The sequence below is a fragment of the Saimiri boliviensis genome, chromosome 20 (assembly GCF_048565385.1).
Source record: "Saimiri boliviensis isolate mSaiBol1 chromosome 20, mSaiBol1.pri, whole genome shotgun sequence".
Taxonomy (NCBI): domain Eukaryota; kingdom Metazoa; phylum Chordata; class Mammalia; order Primates; family Cebidae; genus Saimiri; species Saimiri boliviensis.
Genome location: NC_133468.1, coordinates 4,518,216 through 4,526,821, shown reverse-complemented (window position 1 = coordinate 4,526,821; position 8,606 = coordinate 4,518,216). Strand labels below are relative to the sequence as shown.

The 8,606-nt window shown below is 51.9% G+C and overlaps 1 pseudogene; it reads right to left on the bottom strand.

Annotated features, from left to right (window-relative positions):
* Positions 1-1,054: 1,054 nt before the first annotated feature.
* On the bottom strand, positions 1,055-8,263 carry LOC101039567 (speedy protein E4-like; annotated as a pseudogene).
* Between the last annotated feature and the right edge of the window lie 343 nt (positions 8,264-8,606).

Genomic DNA, 8,606 nt, shown 5'->3' with positions numbered 1-8,606 from the left:
ATTCTCTACCCTGCTTCTGAACCATCATGTTCAATTGTGATACTGACACTTCAGTGACTCTGACTCCAAAACTCACTTAATACACCCACGGTCAGCCCCAGTGATCTGCTTCAGAGCAAGGCCTTTGGGTGGGTCTGCCCGGGGGGTAGAGCACCCTCAGAGAATGTGGCTTTGGACTTCATCACACCTGGGGCCTTTTGTGTCCCTTAAGATGACTGTAACCATAGAAGCTATGCTTCTAATGTGGCAACATCACGGACCACCAGTCCAGAAGCCTAATCCATAATCTCGCTTCCTAATGGTTAAGGCTCATGCAGAGTCCTCAGCGTGATTAGCTGCACAAGATGTAAATCACACCTTCACTGAATCCTCTACCTGCATCAGTAACTCAAGTGCTTCAATCATAATGAACCTCCAGAACTTAGTATTTATGATGATTTTTGAGACATAGTTTCACACTGTTGACCAGGCTAGAGTGCAGTGGCAGAATCAGGGCTCCCTGAAGCCCCAAACTCCCAGGCTCCAGAGATCCTCCCTCCTCAGCCTCCTGAGTAAATAGAGATGACTCCCACATTGCCCAGATAATTTTTTTTTTTTGAGACAGAGTCTCACTCTATCCCCAGGCTGGAGTGCAGTGGCACAATCCCGGCTCACTGCGACTTCTGTTTTCTGGTTTCAAGCAATTCTCCTGCCTCAGCCTCCCGAGTAGTTGGGACAACAGGCAAGCACCACCATGCCTGGCTAATTTTTTGTACTTTTAGTAGACACGGGGTTTCTCTCTACTGTTGGCCAGGATGGTCTTGATCTCTTGACCTCGTGATCCACCCACCTCGGCCTCCCAAAGTGCTGGGATTACAGGCATGAGCCACTGCCTGTAATTTCTGTATTTTTGTGGAGAGGGATTCTTGCCATGTTGTCCAGGCTTGAAGCCAGATCAAGCGATTGGGTTCCTCAGATTTCCTAAATAGACCACAATATTCTGCCTTGACCCCGGGGGACGCAGACATACCTTCCCTCAGGCCAATGACCTCAGGCCTCCACGGTCCCTGGAGCTCTAGGAAAGGAGGGTGCGATCTCGAGCCCACACCCAGTGCTCTGGGTCATAAGCCTGGATCTGGAAAAACAAATGCCCCTTGAGAAGATGGGGACTCCCCAGGATACCCCTCCCTCCCCTCATCCAGCCTCCAACCACCTGATTCCTTCCCACCTCCTCCACCTCCCCACGCTCTACGCACCTCCTCCAGCTCCTCCGGGGAAACCCGAGTCCTCCAGCTCATGGAACAAACGAGCTGGAGTCGAAGCTTGTGGAACAAGGGTCGCTGGGAGTGGTTCTTCCCATACAGGAAGTAGAAGATGTCTTGTTTGGGGGCCTGGTTATCCTCCTCCATGTCATTGGCCAGGTAGCTGAGGGCAGAAATCGGGTTGCTGCTCAGGGGCACCACCAGAAGTGTGACCTCCAGCTGAGGTCAGCTTCCCAGAGAGGAGGGCAGGGGACCGTCCTTAGCTCAGGACTGGCATTCACCCTGCAGAGAGCCATGCCTTCCTCAGGAGGGCCTTTCTAGACAGAGATCACCTTCAGGGTGGAGACAAAAACCCAACTGGTGGCTGAGAGTGGTGGCTCAAGCCTGGAATCCCAGCACTTTGGGAGGCCGAGACAGGAGCATTGCTTGAGGCCGGGAGTTTGAGACAAGCCTGGACAACATAGCAAGACCCTTGTCTCTATTGAAAATATAAAAAAAACTGGCAGGGGACAGTGGCTTATGCCTGGAATCCCAGCACTTTGGGAGGCTGAAGCGGTTGGATCGCTTGAGGCCAGGAGTTTGAGACCAGCCTGGTTAATATGGTGAACCCCCATCTCTACTAACAATACAAAATCAGCCTGGTGCAGTGGCACAAGCCTTAGTCCCAGCTACTCAAGACGCTGAGGCAGGAGAATTGCCTGAACCCAGGAGGCGGAGATTGCAGTGAGCCAAGATCCGGCCACTGCATTCCAGCCTGGGAGACAGAGCAAGACTCTGTCTCAATGAATAAATAAATAGGCCAGGTGCAGTGGGCTCACACCTGTAATCCCTGCACTTTGGAAAGCCAAGGCAGGCGGATCACAAGGTGAGGCGATTGAGACCATTCTGTTTAACATGGTGAAACTCCATCTCTACTAAAAATACAAAACATTAGCCGGGCATGGTGGCATGTGCCTGTAGTCCCAGCTACTCTGGAGGCTGGGCAGGAGAATTGCTTGAACCGAGGAGACAGAGGTTGCAATGAACCGAGATCATGCCATTGCCCTCCAGCCTGGGTAACAGAGTGAGGCTTTATCTCAAAAACAAACATTTTTAAAAAAATAAATTAAATAAATGAATAAATAAATAACTGTCCAGGCGTGGTGGCACAGCCCTGTAGTCTGAGCTAATCAGGAGGCTGAGGTGGGAGGATGGCTTGAGCCCAGGACATGGAGGCTGCAGTGAGCTATGATCTCACCACTGCACTCCAGCTTGGGGGACAGAGTGAGTCTCTGTCTCAAAATAATAATAATAATAATAAAAAAATAGGATACATTGACATTTTGCCAAACCCTGCCTTCTACAAGCATCTAGTCTAATGGGACTGGGAGAAATCAGGGCAGATCCCCTCATCCCAATGTCACATTATAATAGGATGTCACTGGCCAGCTGTTGGCGTGCAGAGGCGGGAAGATGAGGGCAGGCACCACAGAGACCGTGGGGTGAACTGACGGCAAGGAATGGGTCATTCTCTTCAAAACCACAGGCGTGCAGGACCCCGGACGGAAAACACAGATGCAAAGTTGAGTGGCGGGCGTTTGGAAGGAGCGGTGAAACTGAGCCAGGAAACACCAGGATGGTGAGCCGGTTTGGCTGCAGAGAGATTGTAGAGAGGGTGGAATTGGCACTGTGAACCTGGCCTCGATTTCCAAAGGCATCAGCTAAGGAAGCTGTTCAGGTGGGCAGTGGGGGTTCAGACCTGTGCTTTGGAGAGATGTTCAGTCTGCACTAGGAAGCCCCCTGGCTTGGGGAGAGGCTCCAGGAGGCCCCAGCAGGGAGCATTTGGCAGTGGATTCAAGTGACGTGAGGGGGCCTGAACTGTCGCCTCTGTCATGGGAACCCGGAGGAGGACGATGACCATTGCATTTGGGGTTGATGTGGGAAGGAGAGAGACAGAAGAACCAGAAGTGGCTGTTGCTGGGGGGAGTGTCGTGTCTGCTCCTTTTCCTCTTCCCTTAGGAGGGGATTATGCTTCCTTTAGTTTTATTCTTTTATTTGTAAACTGGCTTTTGAGTTTGTTTGTTTGTTTGTTTGTTTTTGAGAAAAAGTCTCAGTCTGTCACCTAGGCTGTAATGCAGTGCCTCAATCTTAGCTTACTGAAACCTCTGCCTCCCGGGTTCAAGCCATTCTCTTGCTTCAGCCTCCCAAGTAGCTGGGATTACAGGTGCACACCACTGTGCCTGGCTACTGTTTGTATTTTTTAAGTAGAGACAGAGTTTCGCCAGGTTGGCCAGCTGGTCTCGAACTCCTGACCTCAGGTGATCTTTCCACCTTGGCCTCCCAAAGTGCTGGGATTACAGTGAGCCACCTCACTCAGCCTGAGTTTGCTTTTGGATGGCACAGTCTAAGAACACCTTTAGCATAATAGTATAATAACTATAACACATAGTATAATCCTGTCTTTTTTATACACAGAGTAAAGAGGACAAACAGGTGAAAGAATAAATGAGAGTTTCAAATCTCACTTCCCCTGCTGTCCCAGGGTGTTGGATATTGACGGACAGGAGGGAGCAAAGCACTCACAGAGCCAGGAAGAAATGAATGCGTTGGTACTGCCAGGAGAAGAGGCCGGCGCGGCTAAAATACGCTATGACCATGGCCAGCAGGTACTGATGGAGAGAAAGGAACACGGAGAGGGAGAGGTCACATCTTGGAAGAGGAAGATCGTGGAGATGAGGGAATGGGGGACTGGGGAGGGGTTGCCCATCAGAAAAGGGACCTCAGTGTTGGGGTGACTGTGCTTATTTGGAAATTGCGGGGTTGAGAGGTATCGCAAATCCAAGAAGCTAGAGGAAGGGATATTGGTGGTATTCTCAGGATGGTGTGCTCCAACGGGATCTTTGAAGGAATATGTCCAGGTCACCTGGTGTCAGGAGGGTCTTTGTGTGCCAGGCAGAGAACTGTCCCAAACAGCTGAGAGTAGAGGGGCCAGGAGCTTCAGGGCTGCAGCTGGACTGTGTGTGGCCCAAGGCTCAGATCCCAAAGGACCCATAGGAGAGGCAAGGGCCACTCATTCACTCTGCAAGAGACCAGCAGAGTCCCCAGGGAGATGCTGACAAATCATAAAAGACCGAGAATAGCCAGGAGTAATGGCTTAAGCCTGTGACCCCAGTACTTTGAGAGGCCGAGACAGGAGGATTATGTGAGCCCAACAGTTCAGGAACAAGCTGGGCAACATAGTGAGATCCTGTTTCTACAAAAATTAGTTGAGCATGGCGGCATGTGCCTGTAGTCCTAGCTACTCAGGAGGCTTTGGCAGGAGGATTGCTTGAGCTCAGGAATTAGAGGCTGCAGTGAGCTATGATCATGCCATTGCACTTTATCCTGGGGAGCAGAGCTAGACTGTGTCTCAAAAAAAAAAAAAAAAGGTGGGCACCAAGACTCAAGACCATGGGAGCTGGCCTGGCACAGTGGCTCACGTCTATAATCCCAGCACTTTGGGAGGCCAAGGATGGTGGATCACTTGAGGTCAAGGGTTCAAGACCAGCCTGGCCAACATGGCAAAACTCTGTCTCTATTAAAAACACAAAAATTAGCCAGGCGTGGTGGTGCACACCTGTAATTCCAGCTACTTGGGAGGCTGAGGCAGGAGAATTGCTTGAACCTGGGAGGTTGAGGCTGCAGTGAGCCAAGATCATGATACTGCCCTCAGCCTGGGCAACAGAGTGAGTCCCTGTCTCAGAAAACAAACAAACAAACAAAAAACAAAGAACAAAAACCCTAAAGACTGTGGAGCGTCAGGTGGGAGCTGGTGGAGGGAGCGGGGACGGGAACTGCGGGTGGGGAAGCTGTGCCCCCCCCAGGCTGTGTGTTGGAGCAGGAACACAGTTCCCTGGAGAACGACCTTACCTTGTCGGATACCCTCAGATCTTTGTCCCAGGCCAGGAATCTTTTCACGACAGGATCCTCTGTGATTAGAGGGCAGATGTTAGTGTGAGAAGCGGAACAGAGTTTCCTTGGGAGAAACGGGGCAGCCAGGAGAACTGTGCCTCCCTGGGGAAAGTCTCAGGATGGTGGCCGCGGGTGAGGTGGATGGGAGAGGAGAGAATGACTTTGACTGGGCAAGGGAGGGAGGCTCCCGCTCTGAGACTGCCCTGAGAAGAGGCTGAAGGAGGCCCTGGGTGTGAGAATCTAGCGGCTGGGGAGCTGGGAAGAAGCAGGATGCCCTCCCCACAGACACGCAGGGACCACTGCAGCGTCATAAAGTGATGCCCATCGTTTCCTCATGAGACAGTCACATCAGGGTGTGACCATGGCCTTGGTAACCCCCTCTACAGATGGAGACAGTTACGGTTAGAAAAGTCAGCACAAGGCCGGGCGTGGTGACTCACATCTATAATCCCAGCACTTCGGGAGGCCAAAGCGGGAGGATCACAAGGTCAGGAGTTCGAGACCAGCCTGGCCAACGTGGTGAAACCCCTTCTCTACTAAGGATACAAAAAATTAGCCAAGTGTGGTGTCATGTGCCTGTAATCCCAGCTACTCAGGAGGCTGAGGCAGGAGAATTATTAAACCCGGGAGGCAGAGGTTGCAGTGAGTTGAGATTGTGCCAGGCACTCCAGCCTGGGTGACAGAGCAAGACTCTTTCTCGTAAGAAAAAAAAAGTCAGGGAGAGACATTAAGTTTCGGAAGGCACAGCTGAAACTGCTTTCTTTGTTTTCTGATTTTGTTTTTATTTTATTTCTATTTATTTATTTATTTATTGGAGACAGAGTCTTGTTCTGTCACCGAGGCTGAAAAGCAGTGGCACAATCTCAGCTCACTTGCAACCTCCGCCTCCCAGGTTCAAGCGATTCACCTGTCTCAGCCTCCAGAGTAGCTGGGATTATAGACGTGTGTCACCACATCTATAATTGGTCAGGCCGGTCTCAAACTCCTGACTTCAGGTGATCCACCTGCCTCAGCCTCCCAAAGTGCTGGGATTACAGGCATGAGCCACTGTGCCCGGCCTTTGTTTTTCTTCTGAGACAGGGTTTTGCTCTGTCACCCGAGCTGGAGTGCAGTGGTCATAACTCACTACAGCCACAAAATCCTGAGTTCAAACGAGCCTCTTGCCTCAGCGTCCTAATGTGCTGGGATCTCAGGCATGAGCCTGCAGCTGGCCTGAAACCCAGCTTTCTTATCCCAACCACAGACCTTTATCAAGTCCAGCCAAATCCTCGATTGCCTCCTAAACGTCCCTCATGAGTGATCTCTTCTGAGTCCTCCCGAATGGAGAGCTCACCCACTGGGGTTGGGTGTGGGGGGACATATTTCTCCCATGGGAAAAGTATGGTTATGGGAGGTGTCCTCCTATTTAAAAGAGCGGGATTGGAGCTGCTCTCTGGGGTGTCCTACCGAGCAGCCTGTTGAAGGCCTCGTGGTGTTCAGGGAGCACGGGCGACACTCGCCGCCGCTTCAGCCTCATCTTGAGCCCGTGGAGCGTCTCCACCACCCAGGTCTCCGGATGCTCAGGGGCGTGTGACTTCTCTGGCTCCTCCCCCGGCTCCTCCTCAGATTCCTCTGACCACTCCGTCGTCCCTTTCCAACAAAAGGACCTATGTGGGGGGCTGAGATCTACCCAAGGGGCTGAGTAAAGAAAGCAGGCCATCGTGTAACGCGTCTCCAACTCAAAACCCCAAACCGCTCTCCACCCTCCCCAGCCTCGCAGACTGCGGGCTTCTGCAAGTGATTTTTCTTTCGCCTTTGCTGAACCCCATGTGCCTCTCTTTCTCCTCCCCACTCTTCCATCTCTCTGTCCTCAGAACGTGTCCTCATTTCTTCATTTCCTTCCCTGGTTTCTGGCTCGTGTGTCCCCTACTTCCCCCAGAATTTTTTTTTTTTTTTTTTTTTTTTTTTTTTTTGAGACGGAGTTTCGCTCTTGTTACCCAGGCTGGAGTGCAATGACTCGATCTCGGCTCACCGCAACCTCCGCCTCCTGGGTTCAGGCAATTCTCCTGCCTCAGCCTCCTGAGTAGCTGGGATTACAGGCACGCGCCACCATGCCCAGCTAATTTTTATTTTTAGTAGAGACGGGGTTTCACCATGTTGACCAGGATGGGCTTGATCTCTCGACCTCATGATCCACCCACCTCGGCCTCCCAAAGTGCTGGGATTACAGGCTTGAGCCACCACGCCCGGCCTTTTTTTTTTTTTTTTTAAACAGAATCTTGCTTTGTTGCCCAGGCTGGAGTGTGCAGTGGTACGATCTTGCTCACTGCAACCTCCGTCTCCTGGGTTCCAGTGATTCTCCTGCCTCAGCCTCCTAAGTAGCTGGGATTATAGGTGCCTGCCATAATGCCCAGCTAATTTTTGTATTTTTGGTAGCGATGGGGATTTCACCATGTTGGCCAGGCTGGTCTCAAACTCCTGGTCTCAAGTGATCTGCCTGCTTCGGCCTCCCAAAGTGCTGAGATTACAGGTGTGAGCCATTGCACCTGGCCTGAGTCCCTCCTTTCTTTCCACACACCCTCCTCAAGCGCCCCCCCCCCCCCAGCTTTTTTTTTTGAGACAGGGTCTTACTCTCTCTCACCCAGACTGGAGTGCAGTGGCACCATCTTGGCTTACTGCAACCTTCACCTCCCAGGCTCAAGTGATGCTCCTGCCTCAGCCTCCCAAGTAGTTGACATTACAGGCATGCACCACTACTGCCCAGCTAATTTTGTATTTTTAGTAGAGATAGGGTTTCATTATGTTGGGCAGGCTGAACTCAAACTCCTGACCTTGGGTGATTTGCCAGCCTCGGCCTCCCAAAGTTCTGGGATTAGAGGCGTGAGCCACTGTGCCCGGCCCCCTTCCTTCTTCTTAGTCAACCCCCTCCCATCTCTTCTTCCTCCAGTGCCCTCACCTGATGGTCCTGGCACTTCAACATCCACCATCTCCGGGAGGGAGTACCCCGAGGTGCTAGGCTGGGGGCTCTAGTACTCAACCTGGGGATGTGGTTGACAGCTGGCCATGATCTCTCCCAAACTCTGTTCCCTCCCACAGAACCTAGTCCCTGTTCTGTCCAAAGCCTTCTTCCAGACTCTAAAGGACCCAGACGGGTGTGTTCTCTATTCTCAAGTCTGGGGAGAAGTCAGGAGTGGAGAACAGCTCTGAGAAGTTGCTCTTATCCACCTGAGCTCCTGAGTACCCACAGAATCCTGTCCTTCCAGTCAGGGAGGTTGGAATCTCCAATGTCATTGGTCGGTCCAACCTGGCAACTAGTTTGAAGAAAAACACGTGTAACTGCCAGGCTGGTCTCCTGTCCTGGAGATCCGGGTGAACGGTGTCTCCTGCCACTGTCCCAACCTCAGACCATTGTCCAAAAGCATCTTCAGCGTCTCTGCATCCCTCTGTTCCCTGTCG